Here is an 11634-nt window from a genome sequence, read left to right as displayed (position 1 = left end):
CCTCTAAGATCAAGCCCAACTGCCTATCCAACACCACCATGGTCACTAAAGCATGTCCCAAAGTGTTATGTCCACACATTTCAGGGATGGTGACTCCACCATCTCCCTGGGCCACCTGTTCCAATGCCTGACCACACCTGCAGCAAAGAAACTTTTCCTAATCTCCAACCTAAACCTCCCCTGGTGCAACTTGAGGCCATTTCTAACCCCATTGCCACGCTGCTTAACTCCAAATACCACTACAGGGAGTAGATGATCTAGTGGAGGATGCCCCTGCTTACTGCAGAGGGGGTTGGACTAGAGGAACTTGAGAGGTCCCTTCCAACCCAGACTATGATTCTATGATTTGTAAGTGAACTTACTGAAGGAATCCTCAGGCCACAGATCTGATTAAGGACAGTTTGTTTCCATTCTGGTTGCAAAAGTCCTAGAACAGGGTCGTGATCACACACGCAAGTGGCACAGCCTTAACGCAAATACCAAAGTCCTGGGAAGCTAATCTGCATCCAAGTTTGACTCTGGCTCAACAGCAACAGTGAACAAACATTTGCAACAGCTTCCTCAAAAAACACCTTCCTTCCCCCCACCTAAGAAAAGCTTTACAAAGGGCTTGCACACTGCTCACGTAAATAAAAAGCCCATAAAACTGGAACAACTATCAGATGTCTTCCTGCACAGGAAGAATTCTGAGTAGTTTTTCCCACCTGGTCTAAATTAATTGCTCATGACCTCCTGTTCCCCTGCTACAAAGGCATTAAAGGCCAGAAAGAAAATAGGATTAAATAATTTGCTTTTACTGGGCAGCGCTGCCTGTCTACTTGGTACCAGTAAATAAAAGGACAGCGTGGGGTAGGACTCACTCCTGCAAGCTTTGCTGCTGCTATTCCTCTCCAAAGTGGTTGTATAAACTCTTGTAGTCAATGAAGCCAGTGCCAGTCAAATGTAAATAAAGGAAATTACACAAGGTCAGCTCACAGAAGGACAGAAAGCCCTCAGACCATGGGTATCTGTCCCCTTGTATCTGTCCCCTTCTGCTCTCCAGCAGCTCTGGTTGGTGGTTTGGGGTCTTTTTTCAAAGCAGCATTAACACCACCCCCATTTTTCCATTTGAAATGAAAAGGAAGGGCAACCTCCTCCTCTTTTTTTTTTTCCCCCACTCCTGTTAGATAGGCTGACACCAGGTACTTAAGGGGACAAATGAATCTTTAAAAATAGCTGGTCTGGGAAAAAAATAAATAAAGTAGGTGCTTACAAAACAACTCGAGTGTTTTAATGCTTCCCTTCAGATGTTACTTGTTAGCATCTGAGATCATCATTTTCCAGCTGCCCATAGTAAACATGACCTGAATTTTGACAATGATGCAAGCCCAAGCAGCAGCCTTCCTCCTGGCCTCTCCAGAGCTCCTTCACAGGTTTGCTTGAGGAAAACATCCCTTGGACTCCTGGCTTGGTGTGAAGGATGAGAGAGAAAAGCACTGCTGCCCACAGCAGTTATTTTGTACTTGATGTCCACACCAAAGGACAGGACCTTCCAGTAGCTGAAGGAGGCTACAGGAAAGCTGGAGAGGGACTGTTTATAAGGGGCAATGGTTTGAAACTAGAGCAGGGGAGTTTTAGACTGGGCATTAGGAAGAAGTTCTTTACTCTGAGGGTGGTGGGATACTGGAACAGGTTGCCCAGAGAAATTGTGGATACCCCCTCCCTGGAAGTGTTTATGACCAGGTTGGATGAGGCCTTGAACAACCTGGGCTAGTCCCTGCCTATGGCAGGGGGGTTGGAACTGGATGATCTTTAAAGTCCCTTCTAACTCAACCCTGTTTTCCACCAGGATACCTCACCAGTTGTGTGGGAAAGGCTCCTGGGTATCCCAAGAAGCCATCAGTTGGAGCAGCTGGTTTGCAGCCTCCAGGTGATCTCAGGGGATCCCAGCAGCAAAACACAGGGAGTTTCCCCCTCCTTGGTTCCATTCCCATGGACTTTTACTTGCAGGATTTGCAAACTAGCACGAAGCTCGCTCTTGCAAATTGCAGTTAACTCACCCAATAAATCAAACTCAATCCCCCACCCTCCTTCCTCCTGCAGTTGTCAAGCTCCAGTTACAACAATTTGTGGTAAAATATTACTCACCAGCCCTTTGGCCCATGAGAGCAAGCTCTGCCTCTGTAAAGACAGCCCCCTAAATCACTGCTTTGTCACAGAAGCCACAAGCATCACCAAAAGACTTATTACAGGCAGGCGTTATGAGAGCAAGGCTGAGCAGACAATAGTTTTCCTCACTTCCTTTTTGTCAGAGCTTTCATTAATGTCATGAACCTCTTTTGCTACTTGATCTGCTGCTGGCTGCTTGCTGCAGTCAGCCTAGCAGAGAAATGGCCTAAACCAGCCCCAAAGAGCCTGAGCATCACCCTCTGCTCCTGCTCCAGGGACCTGTCTCCCAGCACTGCTGGTGTCCACTGTCCTGCTGCATTAATTCACTTTAATCTCCACCAGCTTGTGCTGTGGAAAGTCACCAAAATTAGGCATTTTAAGCACTTCAAGGTTTTTGCATTTTGCTGTTGATGTGGCTGGGGTTTTGAGTTTGTTGGCCTTTTTTTTTTTCCCCTTAGATGTTGCAAAATGAGACAAAGACCCAAAACCAGCAGTGAAGAGAGAAGGCTGTTTGGAAGGTTACACAGAATCATTGAGGCTCTGAGATCATCAAGTCCAGCCTATGACCTGACACCACCACACCTGGGCTTTGAGACATGCACGGGAAGAGAGGGGCACAAGGTAGCCAGCACCAGCACTGCCAGGGGGGCTTTACACTCCCACTGCTGCCCATGCTCCTGCCTATGCCAAGCAGCCTCTTAAACCCCTGCTCAACACCCTCCCAAAAGCTTGCTGAGCACCCTCTTAACACCATCCTGGGTCAGCTCCTCTCACAGTGTCCTAACCCCCAGCTCAGCAGCCTCTATACGTAGTCCCTGGTCCATCTCCATACCATGTGTGGTGGGAGGAAGGTTTCCTACAGAAGGCATAAACCAACTGTAGATTAAAGACCAAATAACAGTGATGGGTGCACAGATCCCCTGACGGACAGGAAGACACTAGACAAGGTCTGCCTCTGACACTGCCACGCAGACAAATGAGCCACTGAAGCTTTTTACCCACTCCCAGGCACAGCACATGACCAAAGTAACCCAAACCCTTCTCCTTGCAGGTCTGCCTCCCTGCTTCTCTCTACCAGTGGTGACCATACCGTGGCTGTGTGTTCCAGCTGGAGCCAGTCCTGGCAGCTGGAGCCAGTCCTGGCAGCTGGAGCACAGCTGTGACTTGAGGACAGTTCCACACACGTGGCCACCTCTATGCAAAAGGCAGCAATAACAGGCAGCAGCTGGCACAGCAGTTACTACACCTGGATACTCCTACATTATATTCTCCAGGTGTGAAAACAGGTTCTGGGTTGCACGGGGAGGAGAGGTACAGAGTGTTCTCTGCATCCTGGTACCAGAGGCCAGCCTCAGCACAGGACAGGATGTACCCCAGAGGATGCAGAGCAGGACGTGCCTCTGCTGCTCCTCCAAAAGCAGTGCTTGGGGGACAAGCTACCCTTTGCCAAACATTGCAACATGCACGTCGAGAAACTGGGAAAAGGAAAACATGTGTGGAGGAACAGTCTGTGCCCTGCTTGGAGCTGAACCCCCAGAAAGGGTTGGACACGATGATCTTAAAGGTCTTTTCCAAAAGCCAGCTACTTCCCTGACACTGCAAGGCTCCCTGCCCACCCTGAAATCACTCCCTTCCCCTCCTGCTGCTGCAGCTCCAGGCCTTGGGTGCAAGCTCTGAGTTCACCTTCACCCTCACCCTACCATAAACCAGCCAGAAACCCCTCAAAGTGTCTCCTCACATCCCCCCTCCTCCCCTCAGGCTGCAGCAATGAGGGCTTATCAGCACCAGCCACGCACAGCCCTGCCCTGCTATCGGTGCCGCAGGCTTCCCGCACCCCGTGATGGGCTCCTGCCAGCTGGTCCCACCAGACAAGCTGGGGGAAAGCCAGAATGGAGCTGGGTCCCACCCATGCACAGAAAATCCCAAAGCAAAAGCCTGTGCTCCCAGGGTGCAGAACTGCCTGTCAAGCAGTCACCGAGTGGTGGGGCTGGGAAGGGACCTCTGGAGACCTTTGAGTCCAACCCACCCTCCTAGAGCAGGATCTCTTTGGGTCAATCACCCAGGAACACATCCACCTGGGTTCTGAGTGCCACCAGAGACAGGCTCTACAGCCTTTCTGGGCAGCCTGTTCCAGTGCTTTGCCACCCCTAAGGGGAAGAATTTTTTCCCTCCTGCTCCTCCAGATGAAGGGGAGGAGTGTGGGTTGGAGAGCCCAGTAAAGGGCACCCCAGCATCCCCCATGTGAGACAAGGGGTGCTTGTTGGACATTAGGAGGAAGTTCTTCACAATGAGGGCAGTGAAGTACTGCAACAGGTTGCCCAGACAAGTGGTGGAGGCCCCATCCCTAGAGACAGACAAGGTCAAACTTGATGGGGCTCTGAGCAATCTGATCAAGTTCAAGATGCTCCTGCTCACTGCAGGTGTGTTAGACAAGATGGACCTGTGAGGGTCTCTTCAACTCGATGCATTCTGGCACTTCATGTTCTGCTTGGTTCCCCACAGAGGGATCTGCTCCCTGTCCTCCAGCAAGCCCTCACACACCAGACCTGCAGTTATTCCCTTGCTGCTCCCCAGACACAGCTCTTTTCTGCTCCAACATCGGCCTCACACAATCCATGAGGGGCTTCATGCCTGCCCTCACACCAGCACAGCCTAAAACTCCCAACCTGCAGCTTCAGCAATGCCCAGGTCCAGCCTCACAGAAACTGCACCAGCCTTGAAGACTTTCTCACTTCAGTAGCTCATGCAGCACCCCAGGCTCCACCAGAGGAAAAGGACCTTAAATAACCTGTACCTGGAGAGGAGGCTGCAGGCACACAGGCAGTTTCTCCATGTCTGCTCCCTTTTGCTGGCTGCTCTCCTCCTGCCTCCCCCAGTCAGGGGGTGAGAGCCCTTCACAGCCTTTTCCAATACCACAATCAAGAGTGCTCAGCAAAGAGAAGTTGGAAACCTGCTCCCTCCGCAGCACCCAGAGCAAATCCTGCTGCAAGCAGATCACCCAAATACTTGAACACAAAACCACCTTCAAGTTTTAGTTCATCAACCTACACTGGCATCCTCACATCTCCAAGATCTCATTCAATCTCTTTTGCACAGACAATTTTAACCTCAGTGGTTGGCTTCAAGGAGTAGGGACTGACCTCCCAGCCTGATCTACCTGTTGGGTTTCTCCTTGGTTAAAAGAAAAAAGCACCTGCAGCAAAGCAGAAGGGACCAAACAGAAACTGGTTAGCTAACAGGGTGGAAAAGTGATATAAACTACATATTTAGGCCATTGAGTAAGGAAACAACAGCAATCCTAGCTCAAAATGGTGGTTAAGAATATGTATAGCTGCACTCCGGCAGGTGCTGTTAATTCACACATGTTAGAGAACTTAATTGCTCACAGTGTGTCAGACCAGGAAAGGAGTACAAAAGTAGCTGTGTGAAGCAGGGAGCAAAAATTAATCCTGACAATTGTGCCCAGTGGGAACTCTCCTCCTGATCTGGGGCCTTGGTGTGAGGGAGACAATTTGGCAGCACGCAAGAGGAAACATCCTACCTGGGAGAGGTAAAGGACAATGAAAGCACAACCAAGTCCTGGTCACAGTCATTAAGAATGACATCCTGACACAGGAAATTAAACCTCTTGCATAAAGCACCAATTACATCTGTGAACCTGGGTGGAAAAAATACAAAGAGGCTATGCAAATAACCTGGATTAAAGGTCAAGGCACCTTCTCTTGATCTTCACGCAGACCCTTAGGTGCAACCAGGCTTTGCTTCACAAGAAGGGTGGTAAAATACTGGACCAAGCTGCCCATAGAGGTGGTGGAGACATTAAAAGTCAGGTGGATGGGGCCCTGAGCAACCTGACCTAGTTGGAGGTGTTCCTGCTGACTGCAAGGGGGTTGAACATGACCTCCAAGGGTTCTGTGTTTCTGTGGTTCTCTGATTCACTGCTCTCCTTGCATCCCATGCCACGGACTCATCCTGGTGTGTGGAGACTCTTGAGAAAGCTCACAGCCTGTCCCCACATAGTGCCAGTACCCCAGGACCCAGCTGCCTGTTCAGAGCTGCCCCTTCCACCTGCAAAGAGCCTTTTGCTTCTGCATAAGGCCTCTCATTGCTGCCTTTTTATTACTAGCCTCATAAACCACAGAGAGTCAAACAGCACAAGCCGCATGCAGCTGCGTGGGACACAGCACACCCCAGACCTGGGTTGGAAATGAAGTGTTCAAGAGTGATGAAGACAAACATTCCTGGATACACGTGGCACCAGCAGAGCCCAAATACTGTAAGATCACATTAGCAACCAGCATCAGCCAAGAGATGATACAAACATTAGCTTTTCAGTGAAGAATTTTTAGTGCACTGGTAGTTCCTTGTCAGACAGTCAGGTTTAAAATAGACCCTAGTAAGTGATGGAAAGTTAACTCTTTCAGACCAGGAACTTCTCTGAATCCACTCTGCTCACAGGCTCTAGCCCTTGCAGCATATCCAGGCATTTCAACAACCCCTCTCCTTGAATGCTTGCTAGGGGTTTTGGTGAGCACATTTGGGTTCCTGCCACTGTTTTGTTATCATCTTTGTGCACTCCTGTGGTCTTCAAGATGTAAGACCTGAAATTAAAATGGAGGAAGACAGTTGAAAGGGTTTTCATCTCTACAGCAAAACCATTCTCTCTCTCCACTGCACTCTGCTTGTGTTTACAATCATAGAATCATTAAGGTTGGAAAAGACCTCTAATATTACCAAGTCCAACCATCAACACCACCATGGCCACTAAACCATGTCCCAAAGTGCCATGGATACATCTCTTTTAACAACTCCACGGATGATGACTCCACCACCACCATGGTTGCTGCTGGCTAGAAGGGTTTCAACCACCAGCTGGGGTGAGCAGCAACCTTTCTGCCTCTCTGGCCAAACACCCTGACTAACACCTGCTTCTGCTTAGCAAAACAAATAAACAGTTACTAACCACAAGCATAACTCTCTACCACTGACATTTCTTTGCATGTCTCAGACCACAGTTTCCTTTGGAAACCCTGAACTTACGTGCCCCTTCAGTTTTTACGTCTGTGAGACTGTAGAAAGATGAGAAAAACAAGAAAACAGGCACAGAGAGAATCTACAGTATCTACAGCAACAGCTGAAACACAAAATAACCTAGGGGTTGTGAAATGCATCCTGCAAGGAAGCTAAAAACCGGGGCTGATGCACACCACTGATGTCGTAACCAAGTCTTGAGTGGGAAGTGCTGGTTCCCAGGCAAAGCTCACCAGGCAGGGGGCCAAGTACCTGCTCCCGGGGCCCACCATGGGACAGGCACATCCAGCCAGGCACGAGGTTCCCAGGGAGAAGGGAAGCTGTTAGTAACATGCTGCTTCCGGACACCCTTGCAACCAGAAGGCCTCAAAAACAGGTGATACTACAGCTAACATCTTGTGATCCTGTGACCTTACTGGGAAGCAGCTGGTTGGAGAGAGTGGCACATGTGTTTTTTCAGGTCTTGTGTGCCACCAGAATCAACCCTGCCAGGCAGTAGGGTGGTGCCATCCCAATGGCATCCTGGCCTGTATCAGGAACAGTGTGGCCAGCAGGAGCAGGGAGGTCATTCTGCACCTGTACTCAGCACTGGTTAGGCCACACCTTGAGCACTGTGTCCAGTTCTGGGCTCCTCAGTTTAGGGAAGATGTTGACTTGGTGGAACGTGTCCAGGGAAAGGCAACAAAGCTGGTGAGGGGTTTGGAGCACAAGCCCTATGAGGAGAGGCTGAGGGAGCTGGGGTTGCTTAGCCTGGAGAAGAGGAGGCTCAGAGGAGACCTTCTTGCTGTCTACAACTACCTGAAGGGAGGTTGTAGCCAGGTGGGGGTTGGTCTCTTCTCCCAGGCAACCAGCACCAGAACAAGAGGACCCAGTCTCAAGTTGTGCCAGGGGAGGTTTAGGCTGGATGTTAAGAAGAAGTTCTTCATATAAAGAGTGATTGGCCATTAGAATGGGCTGCCCAGGGAGCTGGTGGAGTCACCATGACTGGAGGTGTTTAGGAAGAGACTTGATGGGGTGCTTGGTGCCATGGTTTGGTTGATTATCTTAGATAGTGTTGGATGATAGGTTGGACTCGATGATCTCAAAGGTCTCTTCAAACCTGATTAATTCTATTCTGTTCAAAACGTTGGGTGCTGCTTGTGTGACTGCCCAGTCTGTGTGTGATGTTTTTATGTAACGTCAGACCTCTGCATCTTCTGCAAAGAAAATGGGCAGAGGGCCAGGGGACTCTGATTCCTGAGGCCCTGCAGCTGGCCTGGAGCCCCAAAACGTGCCCAGTTCCAGGAGTCGGGGGCTGATAACAGCTCATGTTAGAAGAACTGCTGCTACCTACATGCTCCTCCACTCCTCACACTTCAGGATGCACTCCGGACCCCGCCTACCAGGACCAAAAGCACCAGCGATTTAGGGACCCCTCAGTGCCCAGCAGCCACCAAACAAAGCAACAGGTGCCACTGCCGCCAGCACAGCCGCAGGTCCCGTGGAACCCGGCAGGGAGGCTACCGGGGGGGAAAAACCCAAAGCTCTTCTCCATGGGATCCCTAGCTCCGCCCCCTGAGCGTGACCCCGCCCCTGTCCCGGCCCCGAGCATTGACCACGCCCTAAGACTAGCCTCGCCCCTGGCCACGCCCCGCCCCCGATCCTGACTAATGACCACGCCTCCAGGCCCCGCCCGCTCCTCGCGCTCCCCGCGGCACCGCCCCGGCTGCGCGGCACGCTTGCTCCCCCTGCTGGATCCCTGCGGCGCTGCGCCCTTGCCACACCGGCCTCTGGACCGCCAAGGGGGCTCTTTCTTGGATCATTAGTGTCTTTAGAGTCCTTTGTATTTGTGGCACTTGAGATGCTAACATCAGTCCCCGCTGCAGCAGTGCTGCGCTGCTTCCTTCTAGTAGAATCATGGAATCATAGAATGGTTCGGCTTGGAAGGGACCTTAAAGATCATCCCAGGGGCAGGGACACCTTCCACTAGCCCAGGTTGCTCAAGGCCTCATCTAATCTGGCCCTGAACACCTCCAGGGAGAGAGCATCCATGCCCTGCCTGGGCAACCTGTTCCAGTGTCTCACCACCTTCACTGTAAAGCATTTCTTCCTAACCTCCAGTCTAAATCTCCCCTCTTCCAGCTCAAAGCCCTTGTAAAAAGTCCCTCCCCAGCTTTGTTAGGAACAAGTGCTGCACCACGTGGGTAGTGGAGTGGTGAGACAGTTGCCCAGGGAGGTAGTGGAGGCACCATCCCCAGAGATATTCAAGGTGAGGCTCAACAGGGATCTTAGCAACCTGATCTAGTTGAGGATGTCCCTGCTGACCGCAGAGGGGGTTGGGCAGGATAATCTTTGGAGGTCCCTTCCAACCCAGACCATTCTGTGTGATTCTGTGGGGAAAAAAACAGGGGGGGAAAGGGGGAGAAAAGCACTGTGAGTGATGAGGCACCATGACCACGCTCTCAGCATGGCATTGCCACCCCTCAGGGAACTGCCAGCCTCCGTGCCTGCAACCAGGACTCATTTTCTCTATGCACTATTAGAGTAGGAGGCCTTGCAGGGCTTACTGGTTTGTAGAGGTGTGTCCTCTCTATTCCCCTGCCAAAAGCAGCATTTCCCCAACACACCCAAGAGTTCTTTGGTGTTTTTATCCAAACCCAAACAAAGAGGAGCTCTTTTACGCTCACGTGATGCTTTTTGTGTTCAGGTTTTACAAACATTTATGCTCAGACAGAGGAAGAGTTGAGCCCACAGCTCCAAGCCCACCTACACTGATGTTATTGTTTACTCCCCTAATGACTTCCTTATTCTCTCAAGCATTTCAGAGACATAACCCAGCAAAAAGAGCATGATCCTGGGATTCCTGGGCTGGTGTGGTGATGGAGACTGAATTTCACACCTCCCCTTAGGGCAGTGTGGTTTCTCCTGCAGCCTTGTCCCAAAGCAGGATGTTATCTGCTGGGCCCAAAATACAGCTGCTATTTTTAGTGCTCCTATGTTCCTGGAATCTAGGCCTGTACTCAGATCAGTGGCAGTTCTCCCTTGACCTCACAGGTCCTCTGTGATGATTTGGGCTGAAGCAAGCAGAGCAGCTCAGATGTTTCACAGAATCAGAGAACTGTTTCAGCTGGAAAAGACTCTGAGATCATGGAGTCCAACTGTCAAGCTATCACCACTATGGCCATTAAACCATGTCCCAAAGTGCCATATCCATCCATTTCCTGAACACCTCCACCACCTTCCCAGGCAGCCTGTTCCAATAACTGACCACTCTTCCACTAAAATTTTTCCTAATATCTGACCTGAACCTCCCCTGGCACAACCTCAGGCAATTTCCACATCCTCTCAGTTGTTACCTGGGAGGGGAGACCAACCTCCACCTGCCTTCAACCTCCACCTGCCTTCAACCTCCTTTCAGGGAGCTGTAGAGAGTAAAGAGGTCTCCCATTGGCCTCTTGTCCAGACTAAACAACCCCAGTTCCCTCAGCTGCTCCTCATAAGATTTGTTCACCAGACCCTCCACCAGCTTCATTGCCTGTTTCCCACATTTTTGGGTGCACACACGTGGCACAACCCTGGCATCACCCTGTGTGATGTTATTGGGCTCAAACAACTGCATGCAGTGAATAATGTCACCCTTTAAGCCAAATAAAGTGGCTGTGGGTTGCAGATCTGCTCTTTCTCTCACTAACACGTTCAGCTCTGGCCCATTTTTCGTAAGCACCACCCTAGAAGCTCTTCCCAGGCAGCCTGGGCTAAGCCATGGTGGGTGAGACACAAAGCTGGGGTGACATTTGTGTCTGCACAAACAGAAATCCAGTCTGACTGGAAGATGGAAGGGAAAAAACATAGCAGCCTGTGCTAAAGAAATTTGTGCTCCAAAGAGCTCCAGGTATGGAAATGGGAATTTAAATGAGGATTTAGTTATTCTTTTGCTTTTAAGGGGTTGTTTCCTACACCACTGACAAGATACGGAGCTCTTTATCTGCAGCGACTTGTGACTGCTATGGAGATGGCATGGGTGAAATCCTGCCATGGGTACTGGGGGACACTGTGTTGAAAATAAACCTCAGCAACATAGTCCAGAGCTCTCCTCCAAGGACCTCACACTAACCCACTCACACCATACCTCCTGTCTTTATCAGGGAATTCTGACACAAAGGTGCTGGGTGGAGGTGGTTTCATTCCACTGGAGATATCTGAAAGTGCCGTCACCGAGTCTGGGCTGGTCACCTGTGGGGCCTGACTCATCTGACTGACCTGGGACACCATTTCAGACTCAGAATTGTTCTCTGGAGGTGCCCTTTTGAAAAATTATTATTTATTTCTCCCTACTGATTAGAGATGGCCCTTGAAGAAGCTATCTGTGAAAAACAATCCCTGGACATGACTCTCACCTAAGGGACAGCAGGCTCCTCACTTGCCGTGGGAATCACTGACCTCCATCCCCTCAAAATGCTACAGCACTAGCAAAAG

The sequence above is a fragment of the Melanerpes formicivorus genome, unplaced genomic scaffold (assembly GCF_026170545.1).
Source record: "Melanerpes formicivorus ecotype bairdi unplaced genomic scaffold, bMelFor1.0.p_v2 SCAF_21, whole genome shotgun sequence".
Taxonomy (NCBI): domain Eukaryota; kingdom Metazoa; phylum Chordata; class Aves; order Piciformes; family Picidae; genus Melanerpes; species Melanerpes formicivorus.
Note: the sequence above shows the minus strand (reverse complement) of the source record.